Below are 9,377 nucleotides of genomic sequence, written 5' to 3'. Positions count from 1 at the left end.
ACCACGTCACCTTGCAACAGATGGCTGAATATGCCTCAGAAATAGAAATTTTTGCTCATTTTCTTTCACCTCTGAAACATTTTTATCAGCTTCTTTGCCTTTTGTTGTTTTTGTGCTGGGTTTTATGGCACATAGGCAACTGAGGCCATCATGCACCAAGCACAAGGTATTGGAAAAGTTTTTTGTTGAATATTATAGAAATGTAAAAAACCATCCACATATTTAGCACTTATTCGTTTAATGCAGGGTTTCAGAAAACTACGCTCAACAACACACAAATTGGGCTGCAATAATCCTGTGCTGACTACGAACTAGCAAGGATATACAAATAAATGAGGATATGGTTAGGCTATGTACCCTGTTTCATGAAGCCGCTTAAAGAAGAAAAGAAGGGAAAGTGGCCCAAAAGAGAATCTAACATACAACATAAAAAGAAGCTTGCTGAAAAACATAAACACACCTTTGCTTCCATATTGCTCATGAATATTTCCCAGTGGAAACAAGGTGAAAGCTGTGGGCTCCCATGTGGATGTTTTCCCCTGCAGACATCCATTTAATACCATCGATTACAGACGGCCAAAATTAATTAGGTCACTTTGGCCACACAATGAACATTTAAGAACTTGAAAAAGCGAGCTATATATACCTAGCTTGAACGGCACAGGATTCCTTAAAGGGGCCCCGAAAAACATTTTCAGTGCATTGCCTTGCCTGTTGGTTGCATAGAATGAGTTATAGTGATGCTATTTGCCTCGGTCGTACCGCGTATACTGCGGTTTTTAATATTTTAATTAGCTCGCAGCTGACGGTGTCACCATAAGTGGCGGTTTTTAGCAGTGGATATGACATCACTTAGTGGGAACTTGATGATTGGACAAAGAGTAAATATACCGCAAATTTTGTTAATAATAATAATAATTGGTTTTGGGGGAAAGGAAATGGCGCAGTATCTGTCTCATATATCGTTGGACACCTGAACCGCGCCGTACGGGAATGGATAAAGGAGAGAGTTATAAACTAGAGGTACGTTTTGTCAAGTTTTTGTGTTTTATATAACATTAACAAAACCAACTTGTTTGCCCTAGATAAAAGCACTGTAAAGCAAGCAAAACAAAAATATACCACCAGAGGCTCTGGCTACTTTTTGTATCGAAGGACTTTGATCCTCTCTGTAAACATTCTACGACCTAGCACTCAACACTTATGGCTACTCTCTCTATATCTGAGAGCGGCTTTGCAGAATCGACCCGATCAAGCCATTGAACTATATAAGCGTTCGTTTCGGTCCCAAGGAAGTATGTGTTTGTTTCACATTCCGCAGGGAGTGCGCATCTTCAGCTTGTGGAGGATCACCGGGCGGCGGCGCCACATGGCGCCACGTTCCCGTCAACAACGCGCGCTAGGAGTTACGGGCGATGGTTGGCGGTAAGCAGTAGCGGTACGCGCTATGCTAAATGTGTCTGATATCTTGCGCAGGCTGTCACACCATCGTAGTATCTTGCGCTCGAGTTCAGATCCATATAAGTAAGGTAACGTCACTGATCAGTGTCCCGTTCTGCGCCGTCGACGTGACGACGAAGCATCGCTGGATCAGCTGGGCGTTCACAGGGTTGTTGTAACTATGCAAACGGCGCTGCCAACCTTGGCATGAACAAATTACAGAGAACAGGCAACCATGGAGTGCAAACTTCCGCCACGTGCTCAGATAGGCTGTTTTAATTGGTCGCACTAACTGTCGTCATTGGGAGAGTGAAATGGGAACGGGAAGCTGCGCGAAAATCGAGTTGAGGGCAGCATTTTGTTTGCTTGCATTTTGAAATTTCTTCATTGAATAACTCCCGTGCCTATGCATCGATTCTCGTAATTCTTTTTGAGTCAGCATCTGTTTGACATAAAGAATCCATCTGAAGTGTAACCGGCATCCGATCAAGCGGATGTTTCGCGGCCCCTTTAATATAGGTGCCGTTCTAAAAACAACTAAAACCAAAATAGATGGTAGCGTCAACAAATTGCAAAGCGACCTTATGCACAAAACTACCGGCAGTGAGCGCTTGTGCAGCAGACAAAATTATATGTTTATCTCGGACGTCACGCATACGCAATGCATTTTACGCAGAGATACGGTACAGTCCCTACGCACAGCTGCAAAAATTACCACGCGCGAATAAACCGCAGGGCAAGCAATTTGACGGAATAGCGTTAAACGGCTTTAAATTTGACAGAACACGCATACTAGAGCTCTTAAGGAGCATGCGGCAGTACTCTGCAAGATTCGTTTCGTCAAAACAAAAAGAGCTGTGTGCTCAATGATTCTCGGCGAACTCTGTTCAGCGCTGCTTCTCTTCCTAGGATACAAGGAAAGAGCGGCCTGACGCACTGCAGATCTTGGCACTTAGGTACTTAGAAACGGCAAGCCCTGAGACTGCTCTTCCATAACATATCCTTTGTAAAATGGGAACCAGCATGCACGAAGAAATAGGACTGCTTACAGGCAGGTGCGTGGTAGGGCGCCGTCAGCGTTCGGGAGCAGACGACGGAGCGAAGGCAGTCTGTGCGTGGTTTGGCGTGGTTCGTCTTAGGGTGTTTCAGTGAGGTTTGCTGCGTGTCGTGATTCTTTATGCTTGCTGCATGCTGGCAGAAAGCCATCTACGTTTGAGAAAAAGGTTCAGAGATGGCGCTTTTGTTCCCGGGTACGATTCTGGTTATAAATGTGCTCAGAAAAAGTGGCGATTTTCCGTCTGTTGGCTTGCCCTAATCTCTTCTCGAAGTGGGCGCCGCTATTCCCAGAGACGACAATTCGCCGCAGGAGAATTCACTTGTCTGTGAAAGACGGTTTGACGCAACTTATGAACCTTTAGCATTTCTACGTATGTTGATGCTTTGAGAAAACTGGTGTCACAAAAACAACGTTCTGAATTAAGCTCTGTAAAGTTGACGTTATAATGGCGTGCTGCACATCTCTCAACTTTGCGTTCGTGATTTGACGGCAGCAGTGTTCCAAGCACTGATTTTTTTTCGCTTTTCGTCTCTGTCAACCGGCATATCCGACGAAAATTCCTGCATATTGTGAACGGCACTGAGCTAGTGATCCCACTCGACGTTCCAGTTTTAAGACATGATGCAGTGCCTAAGCAGATGCCATCATCCGTACCGCCTACAAACATGCGTTAGGCCTCCCGATGTACACGGCCAACTGCCACCTCGAGGACCTGGGACTGACCAACACAATAGAAGAAATTCGAGAAGCCGTCCTAGCATCGCAAAGGAACGCCTCCTCACCACCAAAGCTGGACGCGCAATCTTGGAAAGAGTGAGTTCCCCGGCTGACATACGTGCCGTCCAGGACAACCGAGACCTACCTTCAACTCTGCGAACTCCCGTGCATGTAGCTCCACTCCCGAAGAACATGCACTCGGACTCACAAAAGGGACGACGAAAGGCGCGAGTGGACTATCTGCGCCGCACACATCGACAGGCACAAAATGCTGTATACGTGGACGCAGCCACGTACCCCGATTCAACAAACGCGGTGGCGGTCGTCTTGGACACCAATTTCAAGGAAATCGCCAGCGCCTCCCTACGAAACTGCTCTCCCACAGTAGCAGAAACTGCTGCAATTGCCCTCGCAATCCAGCACGGCGATGCTACGGGAAATGAGTTAAAAATTATTATCGACTCCCAGTCCGCGTGTCGCCTCTTCCTCTCTGGCAGACTTCCACACTCCGTCGGTCCCATTCTGACTACCCCACAAGTTCAAAATTCCACATGCAAGCTCCAAATCACTTGGACTCCTGGGCACGAGGGGCTCGAGGGAAACGAGGCCGCGGACAGTCTAGCTCGAGGATATACTAACCGAGCGACTAACCTCCCCGACCTCACCCCTCTCCCCTCTACGTACGGCGAGCGCCTCCTCCTCCTCCGAACACAAAGACAAGTCTATCCCCCACCACACCGTAAGCTAACGGCGGCAGAGGCGAGGGAATGGCGACAACTGCAGACGAACACGTTTCCTAACCTACACAAGTACCACATCATCTTCCCCGACAGATATGACAGCATCTGCCCCTGGTGTGGCGGAATTCCAACAACATATCATGTAACATGGGGCTGCTCCTGTCCCAAGCCCCCCGAACTAGACAAACGCCAATCCGAGGAACAATGGGAGTCTGCCCTGCTCAGCTCTGACTTGGCGACGCAGCGAAAGCTGATATCCCAAGCAAAAGCAACTGCGGTGGACATTGGGGTCCTGAAATAAGGACTCCACCCAAAATCTGTATTTTCGCCTCTCTATCCTACCTTTTTGGAATAAATGTTTTCTACTACTGCTACTACTACCCTCTTTAAGAGCCTGCCGAAGTGCATTTCTAAAACATTGCCGATGGACAGGCAGAGGCAGACAAGCAACTCGCAGAACTGTTCCATCAAGAAGAAGCGCACAGAACCAGCAATATCAGCATGTTCGCAGGAATTGTGCAGAGGCAATAGATGTTGAGGAAACGGTTGGCGGCGATTCAGCCGAGCACTTCATATACAACCTGCCGCGTCCATCGGAACGCTGGTCTATCCAGATATACAAGAACAAAAATGGAGTTTCACACTAAACTGCAGAGTATATCGGCACCGAGATATTTCACCCGTTTTTTTTTTCCAGAAGATTGTTTTGTTCGATCGGCAAGAAGAAAAAGCCTAAATGCAGCGTATTTCCATCAAGCCTCTTTCATTTTCGACGTGATATTCAGTGGAAAAAAGAACAGGAAGTTAGACAACCTTAATTTCATTTGCGTCAGCTGCACGAGGCACCCCACAGCAGGGCCAGCGCACTTTCGGGGAACAAGCGCTTGGAGAGACTCTGAAATCTCTCACCGCGACCCGTGTGATGGTCTAATAATGCTTTGCCAGGTAGAAAAAAAAAAGAGATTTCAGAATAAACTTCCCGGACGATCCCATGCTTTACGTCGATCGCATTCACCTAGGAGTAGTAGTAAGTGGTTTTATTTAAGTATAATAAAAAGGAAGGGAACGATTTTTGCTAGCCCCGGCATCTGCCATCGATACTGACGCACCTGAGCTGGGGCAGCGGAAATAAAGGATAGCAGGCAGAATGGAGAAATGAAATGAAATAGGTGTGGGGACAGGAAGAGAGGATAGGGGAAGAGGTAGTATACACAAACTATTTACACATTAAGAAATGTGTACAGGTTGTGCGCGGGATCAGTTCATGATGGAGGAATAAAAACACGCGCACAGCACTAAGGAGAAAAAAAATATTGCGTATATAATGGTGAAAAACGCATTCTGTCCTAGGAAAGCTGTACGAAAGCGCACTGGCTTTAAAAAACGTGCATAAAATGCGTGCTTGCTTTAGGCCACCTGAAAAATTGCTTAAAAGTTCGCACAGGTCCCCAAAAATGCTGTTGTGCTACCCCATGCTCGCAAACCACATGACAGCAGTCGCCTAATATAAGCTTCGCGATGTCTTAATAACTGCGATGGCTGTAAAATCTTCGAAAGTTAGGTAAAGCGCGTTTCCACTGCAGGCTTATCCCCCCGCGCGCAAGCAGACACGCCGCGCGCGCTGACGGCGCCCCTGACAACAGCGCCGCCGCGCGGCATTCACGCAAATGGGGCCCGGTCTTCCCGGCCGGTTTACACACCTCCCCATGCAGACACCTTACTCTTTCATGGATGCGTCATGCCTGTTCGCTGTTTTCCGCAAGCCTTCTCAGCCTCCCGTCTGCGCGCGCGTCGTCCTGGCGCCGCAGCTTTCGAGCGAAGAGACCGCTCGGCTTACGCGCCGCGCTCGTAACCCGAGCAATCTTCGAAGGCCCGCACAGGGACGGTGGCAAGGCATTCGTGGTGAGGTGATTCAGAGAGGCGGGAGAGGGGCTGGAGGGTGGCGTGTTATATGTTGGATAGGCGTAATGCCCCTAGGCCTGTAGCATTGCTCTTCATAAAATTAAACGAATCAACAAAATGCAGCGGTGATTGAGAGCAACACATACCGATGAGAGGGGCATAGTGCGGACTGCAGGGTCGGATCCAAACCATCGAAACGCTCGACAGATGTTTCTGCGGTCCAGTGGACCTTCGGCTCCCATTGGCGCCCTCACGGTCCACACAGCGCGCCGGTTGCGAATTAAACGGACGGATGGAGATGTTCGCTTCAGGTTCTAGCAGTTGTAGCTCATGTTCTCTGCCCGGTGCAGTGCGGTGCATAGACGATGTTCGCCCGTTTGCCCAGAACGGGAGCTGAAAGCACTAACTGCCTAAAACGCCCTCATGTTATGCAATGCAAGTGCACGTTAAAGAACCCCGGATTGAGGAAAATAGTATGGAGCTTTCCACTACAGCGTCTCCGATAGCCCGGTTTAGCTTTCGGACATGAAACGCCGCATACCACAGCATTTACTTTTTATGGGTTGCAAAGGCACCTCCTGCTACTCTTTCAGTCTTGGGGAGCTACGTACGTCGACGCAACTTTTTGTTTTCCCCACTTTGCGCTTAGAGTTACTCAAGCCCTTCTTAGGGCCTAATTAACTTCAGGTCTCCACAGTTGCCTCTCTTTCAGTTGACACAGTGGTTGCTTCAAGAAAAAGCTAACTTTGGTCCTGTTTCCTGTGCGTGATTTGGTGTGTAAGGCAGGACGATTTGGCGCGGACAGCACTCCGATCGAAAGATATTGTCGCAAGACGTCAACGTAATGATTTCTCTATTCACTACGATGCAGTTGTAACTGCTTTGCCTTGATATGGATTCAGTACAGGAGCACGTTATTATGAAAACAACCAATGAGCCCCTACATTCACGGCATATGTATTATTCCAACAATTTTATTGCCTTTTGTAATAAAATCAATCACATTTTTTTAGGCTGCAAGTGAACCAAACTTTTCTTGCCGCTGCATGTATGTTCTTGACTGCGAAAGATTACACAATGCCTAAAAGTGAAATCCTAACGAGGCCATACTATCGGCACCATCAGCACGTTTGTACTGCTCTCATAAATAGTTAAGTTTGATCGCCATGTGCAATGTAGCCTTAACAATCGCAACTATGCATTAAGAAAACTTCGATAAAACGCCGAGCATGCATCTAACTGCTTCACATGTGCGTGGGAAGTTGTCAAAGGAACTACGCTAACATATTTTGTTCCGTAAAGCACATGAGCTAGGGCAATATTTTTTTTTTATTTCATCTTCCTCATTTAGTCGGACATGCAGCACTGAGGTGAGGCCAGCTTTACATTTTTTAAAGGAACACCCTTGCACCTCAACGGCACTACAAGGAATATTAGGGACACATGCACCCGTTGATGGGAGCATGTGCAATAGAAACACCTTATTTGACAGGTGTAAGGGTGTGGATGGAATTTTATTCCCTTTAAAGGTGTGAATTTTTTTACAGTGATGGGCAGCTTTAAGTTGTTGGGTTTAGCTTTTCATGTCCGTGTAATGTGTACGAATGTAGGAATACCGCCACACCAGAGACATTTATCTGCATATAATGTCGGGTGAACGCGATGTAGGTGGTGGATATTGGGGTGAGTGTTGGGATACGTCTTTGGTGATAGGAGTCCGCCGGGAAAAATTGCTTATGTAGCGGGGGTAGAGACGCCCGCTTAGGCGGAAGGCATCTAGGCCGGTGGAAAAACGCGTTGAGAGGGGGTAGAGGGCACAGTCGGTTTGCCCCGCTCGGTAGGCATACTTCCGGGCTAGGGCGTCGGCCCTGATATTGCCATCCGAGACCTGCATGTCCTGGAACCCAGGTGATGACGTGATCATGTTGGAGCTGGCCGCTCAGAACACGGAGAGCTGTACGCGCGACACGACCACTCGTGTAGGCTCTGCAGGCTGCATGCTTGAGAGTCTGTAAGAATGTGCGAGCAGTGGTGTTGTGTGTCACCCATTTTTTTTGTGGGGGGGGGGGGGGGGGCGTTAGCGACGATGATCACATGAACCACGAGTGCCAGGCCCCTACCCTGTCAAGCCCGTCTTCGCAGCCGCACCTGCTATCTTGGAGCGCCCTTCATGGCGACGGAACGGCATCAGGTACACATTATGCAATTACGTTCTGTCTATTCATAGGGTCGCGGTAACTGCCACTTGAGACTACATGGCATCGAGGAAAGGGAAATACGTTTTTGATAAGTTAGTCGCGCTGAACATTGAGTTTAATGTTGTTATTGCCAGCGCTGAGAAATGTTTATTGCTGTCTACTCAAGTTCATGCGACTTTTGGCATGTTGCACCTAGGTGGTCATAATCATTACCATCATCATCGTCATCATCAGTCGGGTTAAATCTACTGATGCACAAAGGCAATGACTGCATCAGTCCACCTCATACACGTATATTTCCTCATCTCTTCTTCCTGACTATCTTACTGCCGCCCTTTGGTACATTTACTTTCTCTTGATATCCACTACGTTATATTAGGGGGTCATCTGTTATATATGATATCTGTATCGCATGTCGTGCCCATTTTCATGTCTCCCTCTTGATTTCACATAGGATATCATTAACTAGTGATCGCTCCCTGATCCATTCTGAGCTCTTCCTGTCTCTTGGCGTTACTCCTATCATTTAAAATTCGAAATGTCACTGCGTGGTCCCCAGTGTACATTTCAGCCTTTTTGTTACCCTCCAACTTTCAGCCCCACTGAAGAATGCTGGCAATATGCAACTATAACAGGCGATATGTTCTGAATTCACAGAATTCTCTTTTCCTATATGCATAGAGGGCATGTGTTCGTATGTCCATGGAGGCTTCCGATATACCGTACTCAGAGCGAAAAACAGAAGCTGGTATGCGAGAAATAGTTGTCTGTGCAGGAAATAAATCTCTGTATTTCTGCTGAAGTCACTCAGCTAATAGAAGCTTCAACAGGCTAGAAACGTACGTAAGAGCTTCAGCCGATCAGAATGTGAGAAACATTTGACCACTTGCTGACAGGCGCAGCAGACCTCAGGCCTTCTTACGCCTAGGTCCTTCCGTCGCGGTTCCTCCATATGTGTAGGCAACTTCTTAATAATAATAATAATAATAATAATAATAATAATAATAATAATAATAATAATAATAATAATAATAATAATAATAATAATAATAATAATAATAATAATAATAATAATTGGTTTTTGGGGGAAAGGAAATGACGCATTATCTGTCTCATATATCGTTGGACACCTGAGCTGCGCCGTAAGGGAGGGGATAAAGGAGGGAGTGAAAGAAGAAAGGAAGGAGGTGCCGTAGTGGAGGGCTCCGGAATAATTTCGACCACCTGGGGATCTATAACGTGCACTGACATCGCACAGCACACGGGCGCCTTAGCGTTTTGCCTCCATAAAAACGCAGCCGCCGCGGTCGGGTTCGAACACGG

The sequence above is a fragment of the Amblyomma americanum genome, chromosome 7, assembly GCF_052857255.1.
Source record: "Amblyomma americanum isolate KBUSLIRL-KWMA chromosome 7, ASM5285725v1, whole genome shotgun sequence".
In the NCBI taxonomy this organism is placed as follows: Eukaryota; Metazoa; Arthropoda; class Arachnida; order Ixodida; family Ixodidae; genus Amblyomma; species Amblyomma americanum.
Note: the sequence above shows the minus strand (reverse complement) of the source record.